This window comes from Engystomops pustulosus, chromosome 5, assembly GCF_040894005.1.
Source record: "Engystomops pustulosus chromosome 5, aEngPut4.maternal, whole genome shotgun sequence".
Taxonomy (NCBI): domain Eukaryota; kingdom Metazoa; phylum Chordata; class Amphibia; order Anura; family Leptodactylidae; genus Engystomops; species Engystomops pustulosus.
In genome coordinates, this window is record NC_092415.1 from 114,511,206 (window position 1) to 114,517,812 (window position 6,607).

Here is a 6,607-nt window from a genome sequence, read left to right on the forward strand (position 1 = left end):
AGGAGGTGGAGGAGGGGTGGGAGGAGGTATAGTAGGCCTTTGAGACCTGGACCGAGGTAGGCCCCGCAATTCTCTGCGTCGGCAGTATATGACCAGCCCCAGGGTCAGACTCGGTCCCAGCCTGCACCAAGTTAAGTGTAGTAGCGTTCTTATAAGTTTGGGATATGGCGGGTGAGGGGAATGTAAACAGATGCGCAAGAAGCGCATGATGCGCATGGAGCTGGCGCTCCGCTGCCAGGCGAGCTTTCGCCAATCCAAGCCCCTGTCTCTAGGCTACTCCCCAAACAGCACTTCTAAGAACCTTTTGTATAAGATCAAGTGTAGTAGCGTTCTTATAAGTTTAGGATATGCCGGGTGAGGGGAATGTAAACAGATGCGCAAGAAGCGCTGAAATAATATCCCTAAATGGTAAAAGTTTGCCAGTATATTTTGTGGATAACACAGCTGGGTGGCGACAAAGTTAACAACTTTGATGTGGAATCCATGAAAACAACCCAAATTTCTGCCTGACACACCTCGTTTGATAAAGGGACGATGTATGGAGGCAGCTATATGGACGACTTTTGGAGGTAGCAATGGAGACAACGTGTGGAGGCTGCTATGGAGACAATTTAATTTGGATAGTGCCTGTATGTGGCAGTCCCAAACATTTTTCAAACCAGAGGAGCAGGTAGGTGGCCCTCCAGTAAAATGGAATAGATTGAGTGCCTGTATGTGGCAGTCCCAAAAATTTTTCAAACCAGAGGAGCAGGTAGGTGGCCCTCCAGTAAAATGGAATAGATTGAGTGCCTGTATGTGGCAGTCCCAAAAATTTTTTAAAACAGAGGACCGGGTAGGTGGCCCTCCAGAAAAATGGAATAGATTGAGTGCCTGTATGTGGCAGTCCCAAAAATTTTTCAAACCAGAGGAGCAGGTAGGTGGCCCTCCAGTAAAATGGAATAGATTGAGTGCCTGTATGTGGCAGTCCCAAAAATGTTTCAAACCAGAGGAGCAGGTAGGTGGCCCTGCAGTAAAATGGAATAGATTAAGTGCCTGTATGTGGCAGTCCCAAAAATTTTTCAAACCAGAGGAGCAGGTAGGTGGCCCTCCAGTAAAATGGAATAGATTGAGTGCCTGTATGTGGCAGTCCCAAAAATGTTTCAAACCAGAGGAGCAGGTAGGTGGCCCTGCAGTAAAATGGAATAGATTGAGTGCCTGTATGTGGCACTCACAAAAATTGTTTCAAACAGAGGACCGGGTAGGTGGCCCTCCAGAAAAATTAAATGCATGAAGTACTATAGCAAGAGCCAGTGGGCCCTGTCAAAAAATAGCCATTTTCCTCTGCTTTACTGTACAAAGAGGAGGAGAAGGAGGAAAATGAGGAGGAGGAGGAGTGGATCAATTATTCAGGTTGAGCTTCCTTCACCTGGTGGAGATTGGAAATTCTGAGAAATCCAGCCTTTATTCATTTTAATAAGCGTCAGCCTGTCAGCGCTGTCAGTCGACAGGCGTGTACGCTTATCGGTGATGATGCCACCAGCTGCACTGAAAACCCGCTCGGACAAGAAGCTAGCGGCAGGGCAGGCAAGAACCTCCAAGGCGTACAGCGCCAGTTCGTGCCACATGTCCAGCTTTGAAACCCAGTAGTTGTAGGGAGCTGTGTGATCATTTAGGACGATGGTATGGTCAGCTACGTACTCCCTCACCATCTTTCTGTAAAGATCAGCCCTACTCTGCCGAGACTGGGGACAGGTGACAGTGTCTTGCTGGGGTGACATAAAGCTGGCAAAAGCCTTGTAAAGCGTACCCTTGCCAGTGCTGGACAAGCTGCCTGCTCGCCTACTCTCCCTCGCTACTTGTCCCGCAGAACTACGCACTCTGCCGCTAGCGCTGTCAGAAGGGAAATACTGTTTCAGCTTGTGCACCAGGGCCTGCTGGTATTCATGCATTCTCACACTCCTTTCCTCTGCAGGGATGAGAGTGGGAAGATTTTGCTTGTACCGTGGGTCCAGGAGAGTGAACACCCAGTAATCGGTGCTGGAATAAATTCTTTGAACGCGAGGGTCACGGGATAGGCAGCCTAGCATGAAATCTGCCATATGCGCCAGAGTACCAACGCGTAAGAATTCACTCCCCTCACTGGCCTGACTGTCCATTTCCTCCTCCTCCAACTCCTCTTCTTCTGCCCATACACGCTGAACAGTGAAGGACTCAACAATGGTCCCCTCTTGTGTCTCGCCAACATTCTCCTCCTCTTCCTCCTCATCCTCCTCCACCTCCACCTCCTCCGATATGCGCTGAGAAACAGACCTGAGGGTGCTTTGGCTATCAACAAGGGAATATTCTTCCCCTGTCTCTTGTGACGAGCGCAAAGCTTCCGACTTCATGCTGACCAGAGAGTTTTTCAACAGGCCAAGCAGCGGGATGGTGAGGCTGATGATGGCGGCATCGCCACTGACCATCTGTGTTGACTCCTCAAAGTTACTCAGCACCTGACAGATATCAGACATCCACGTCCACTCCTCATTGTAGACTTGAGGAAGCTGACTGACCTGACTACCAGTTCTGGTGGAAGTTGACATCTGGCAGTCTACAATCGCTCTGCGCTGCTGGTAAACTCTGGATAACATGGTCAGTGTTGAATTCCACCTCGTGGGCACGTCGCACAACAGTCGGTGAGCGGGCAGTTGGAGGCGGCGCTGCGCTGCCCTGAGAGTGGCAGCATCTGGGCTGGACTTCCTGAAATGCGCACAGATGCGGCGCACCTTCGTGAGCAAATCAGACAGATTGGGGTATGTCTTGAGGAAACGCTGAACTATCAGATTTAACACATGGGCCAGGCATGGCACATGTGTCAGTCTGCCGAGTTGCAGAGCCGCCACCAGGTTACGGCCGTTGTCACACACAACCATTCCCGGCTTGAGGTTCAGCGGTGCCAGCCACAGATCAGTCTGCGCCGTGATGCCCTGTAATAGCTCTTGGGCGGTGTGCCTTTTGTCGCCTAGGCTCAGCAGTTTGAGCACCGCCTGCTGTCGCTTAGCGACTGCACTGCTGCTGTGCCTAGAGCTACCGACTGATGGCGCCGTGCCCACGGATGGTAGTTCGGAGGAGGAGGTGGAGGAGGGGTGGGAGGAGGAGGAGGCATAGTAGGCCTGAAACACCTGGACCGAGGTAGGCCCCGCAATCCTCGGCGTCGGCAGTATATGAGCAGCCCCAGGGTCAGACTCGGTCCCAGCCTCCACCAAGTTAACCCAATGTGCCGTCAGCGATATATAGTGGCCCTGCCCGGCAGCACTCGTCCACGTGTCCGTGGTCAGGTGGACCTTGTCAGAAACGGCGTTGGTCAGGGCACGGATGATGTTGTCTGACACGTGCTGGTGCAGGGCTGGGACGGCACATCGGGAAAAGTAGTGGCGGCTGGGGACCGAATACCGAGGGGCGGCCGCCGCCATGAGGTTGCGAAAGGCCTCGGTCTCTACTAGCCTATAGGGCAGCATCTCCAGGCTAAGCAATCTGGAGATGTGCACATTAAGGGCTTGGGCGTGCGGGTGGGTTGCACTATATTTGCGTTTCCGCTCCAGCGTCTGGGGTATGGAGAGCTGAACGCTGGTGGATGCTGTGGAGGATCGTGGTGGCGACGATGGGGTTTTTGTGGCAGGGTCCTGGGCAGGGGGCTGACTAGCAGCTGACACAGGGGAAGGAGCAGTGGTGTGCACGGCCGGAGGTGAGCGGGCTTGTTGCCACTGAGTGGGGTGTTTAGCATTCATATGCCTGCGCATACTGGTGGTAGTTAAGCTAGTAGTGGTGGAACCCCTGCTGAGCCTGGTTTGGCAAATGTTGCACACCACAGTCCGTCGGTCATCCGGTGTTTCCTTAAAGAACCTCCAGACTTCTGAAGATCTAGCCCTCGCCGCAAGAGCCCTCGCCACGGGAGCTACACTAGTTGACACATTTGGCGCTGATGCACCAGCTCTGGCCCTGCCTCTCCGTCTGGCCCCACCACTGCCTCTTCCAACCTGTTCTGGTCGAGGACTCTCCTCCGTCTCAGAAGCACTGTGTTCACCCGGCCTCTCAACCCAGCTTGGGTCTGTCACCTCATCATCCTCCGATCCCTCAGTCTGCTCCCCCCTCGGACTTCCTGCCCTGACAACAACTTCCCCACTGTCTGACAACCGTGTCTCCTCATCGTCGGACACCTCTTTACACACTTCCACTATGTCAAGAAGGTCATCATCACCCACAGACTGTGACTGGTGGAAAACCTGGGCATCGGAAAATTGCTCAGCAGCAACCGGACAAGTGGTTTGTGACTGTGGGAAGGGTCCAGAAAACAGTTCCTCAGAGTATGCCGGTTCAAATGCCAAATTTTCCTGGGAGGGGGCAGACTGGGGGGGAGGAGGCTGAGGTGCAGGAGCTGGAGGAGTGGCGATTTCGGTGACATGGGTGGACTGCGTGGAAGACTGACTGGTGGTGGACAAATTGCTCGAAGCATTGTCAGCAATCCACGACATCACCTGTTCGCACTGTTCTGGCCTCAACAGTGCTCTACCACGAGTCCCAGTAACTTCAGACATGAACCTAGGGAGTGTAGCTCTGCGGCGTTCCCCTGCTCCCTCATCAGCAGGTGGTGTCTCACCCCGCCCAGGACCACGGCCTCTGACCCCTGCAGTAGTTGGACGCCCACGTCCCCGCCCTCGTCCTCTACCCCTAGCCCTCGGGTTAAACATTTTTAAAATGAGAGTTATAACTTTATTTTTTTTTTAATTTTTTTTTGTTTTTTTTTGTGTTTTTTGTTTTTTTTTGTGTTTTTTGTTTTTTTTTGAGTTTTTAAAACCAAACAATGCTATCCTATTGCTATGGCTATTTTCTAGCCAAGTATCAAAGCACACTACTATGCCAGATGAGATGACACTGAGTTAGTGCCTAATTGAAATCCAACCCCTACTAAATTTTCCCACTTCGGTCTTTGCTATGGATATGTGCGTCACTAAGCGCAGAACACAGCGGTCGCAAGTCTCACTACAAATTGCTCAGAATTGGCTAGTACATGCACTGCAGAAAGTACAGCCACCAGCAGATCAACCAGAAATCAAATATATAGAACGCTACTGTAGGCGTAAGTAAGCTCTTTGTATTCTCCTATGGCTATTTTCTAGCCAAGTATCAAAGCACACTACTATGCCAGATGAGATGACACTGAGTTAGTGCCTAATTGAAATCCAACCCCTACTAAATTTTCCCACTTCGGTCTTTGCTATGGATATGTGCGTCACTAAGCACAGAACACAGCGGTCGCAAGTCTCACTACAAATTGCTCAGAATTGGCTAGTACATGCACTGCAGAAAGTACAGCCACCAGCAGATCAACCAGAAATCAAATATATAGAACGCTACTGTAGGCGTAAGTAAGCTCTTTGTATTCTCCTATGGCTATTTTCTAGCCAAGTATCAAAGCACACTACTATGCCAGATGAGATGACACTGAGTTAGTGCCTAATTGAAATCCAACCCCTACTAAATTTTCCCACTTCGGTCTTTGCTATGGATATGTGCGTCACTAAGCGCAGAACACAGCGGTCGCAAGTCTCACTACAAATTGCTCAGAATTGGCTAGTACATGCACTGCAGAAAGTACAGCCACCAGCAGATCAACCAGAAATCAAATATATAGAACGCTACTGTAGGCGTAAGTAAGCTCTTTGTATTCTCCTATGGCTATTTTCTAGCCAAGTATCAAAGCACACTACTATGCCAGATGAGATGACACTGAGTTAGTGCCTAATTGAAATCCAACCCCTACTAAATTTTCCCACTTCGGTCTTTGCTATGGATATGTGTGCCACTAAGAGCTAAACACAACGGTAGCAAGTCCCCCTGCTAATTCCTCACAAAATGGTACTAGATGCAAATTAAAATAAAAAAAAGTAGAACGTTATTGTAGCCCTAAGAAGGGCTGTTGGGTTCTTTGAGAATCACTCCTGCCTAACAGTAAGCTAATAGAACACCCTAACGCTTTCCCTGACCAGCAGCAGCTCTCTCCCTAGCGGCATCCAGACACAGAATGATCCGAGCAGCGCGGGCAGCGGCTAGTCTATCCCAGGGTCACCTGATCTGGCCAGCCAACCACTGCTATCGACGTGTAAGGGTACCACGTCATGCTGGGTGGAGTGCAGAGTCTCCTGGCTTGTGATTGGCTCTGTTTCTGGCCGCCAAAAAGCAAAACGGCGGGAGCTGCCATTTTCTCGAGCGGGCGAAGTATTCGTCCGAGCAACGAGCAGTTTCGAGTACCCTAATGCTCGACCGAGCATCAAGCTCGGACGAGCATGTTCGCTCATCTCTAATCATGATCTGTTGCGCTCTGGTTTTTATGTGTGTTTGTCAGATGTTTTTATCACAGAAATACAAGTGCAATCATATTATGAGTAACAAAAGCTTTTTATTGACAGTTAGAATGAGTTAATGCAGCAAGTCAATATTTGCAGTGTTGACCCTTCTTCTTCAGGACCTTTGCAATTCTCCCTGGCATGCTCTCAATCAACTTCTGGACCAAATCCTGACTGATAGCAGTCCATTCTTTCACAATCAATGCTTGCATTTTGTCACAATTTGTTGGTTTTTGTTTATCCAC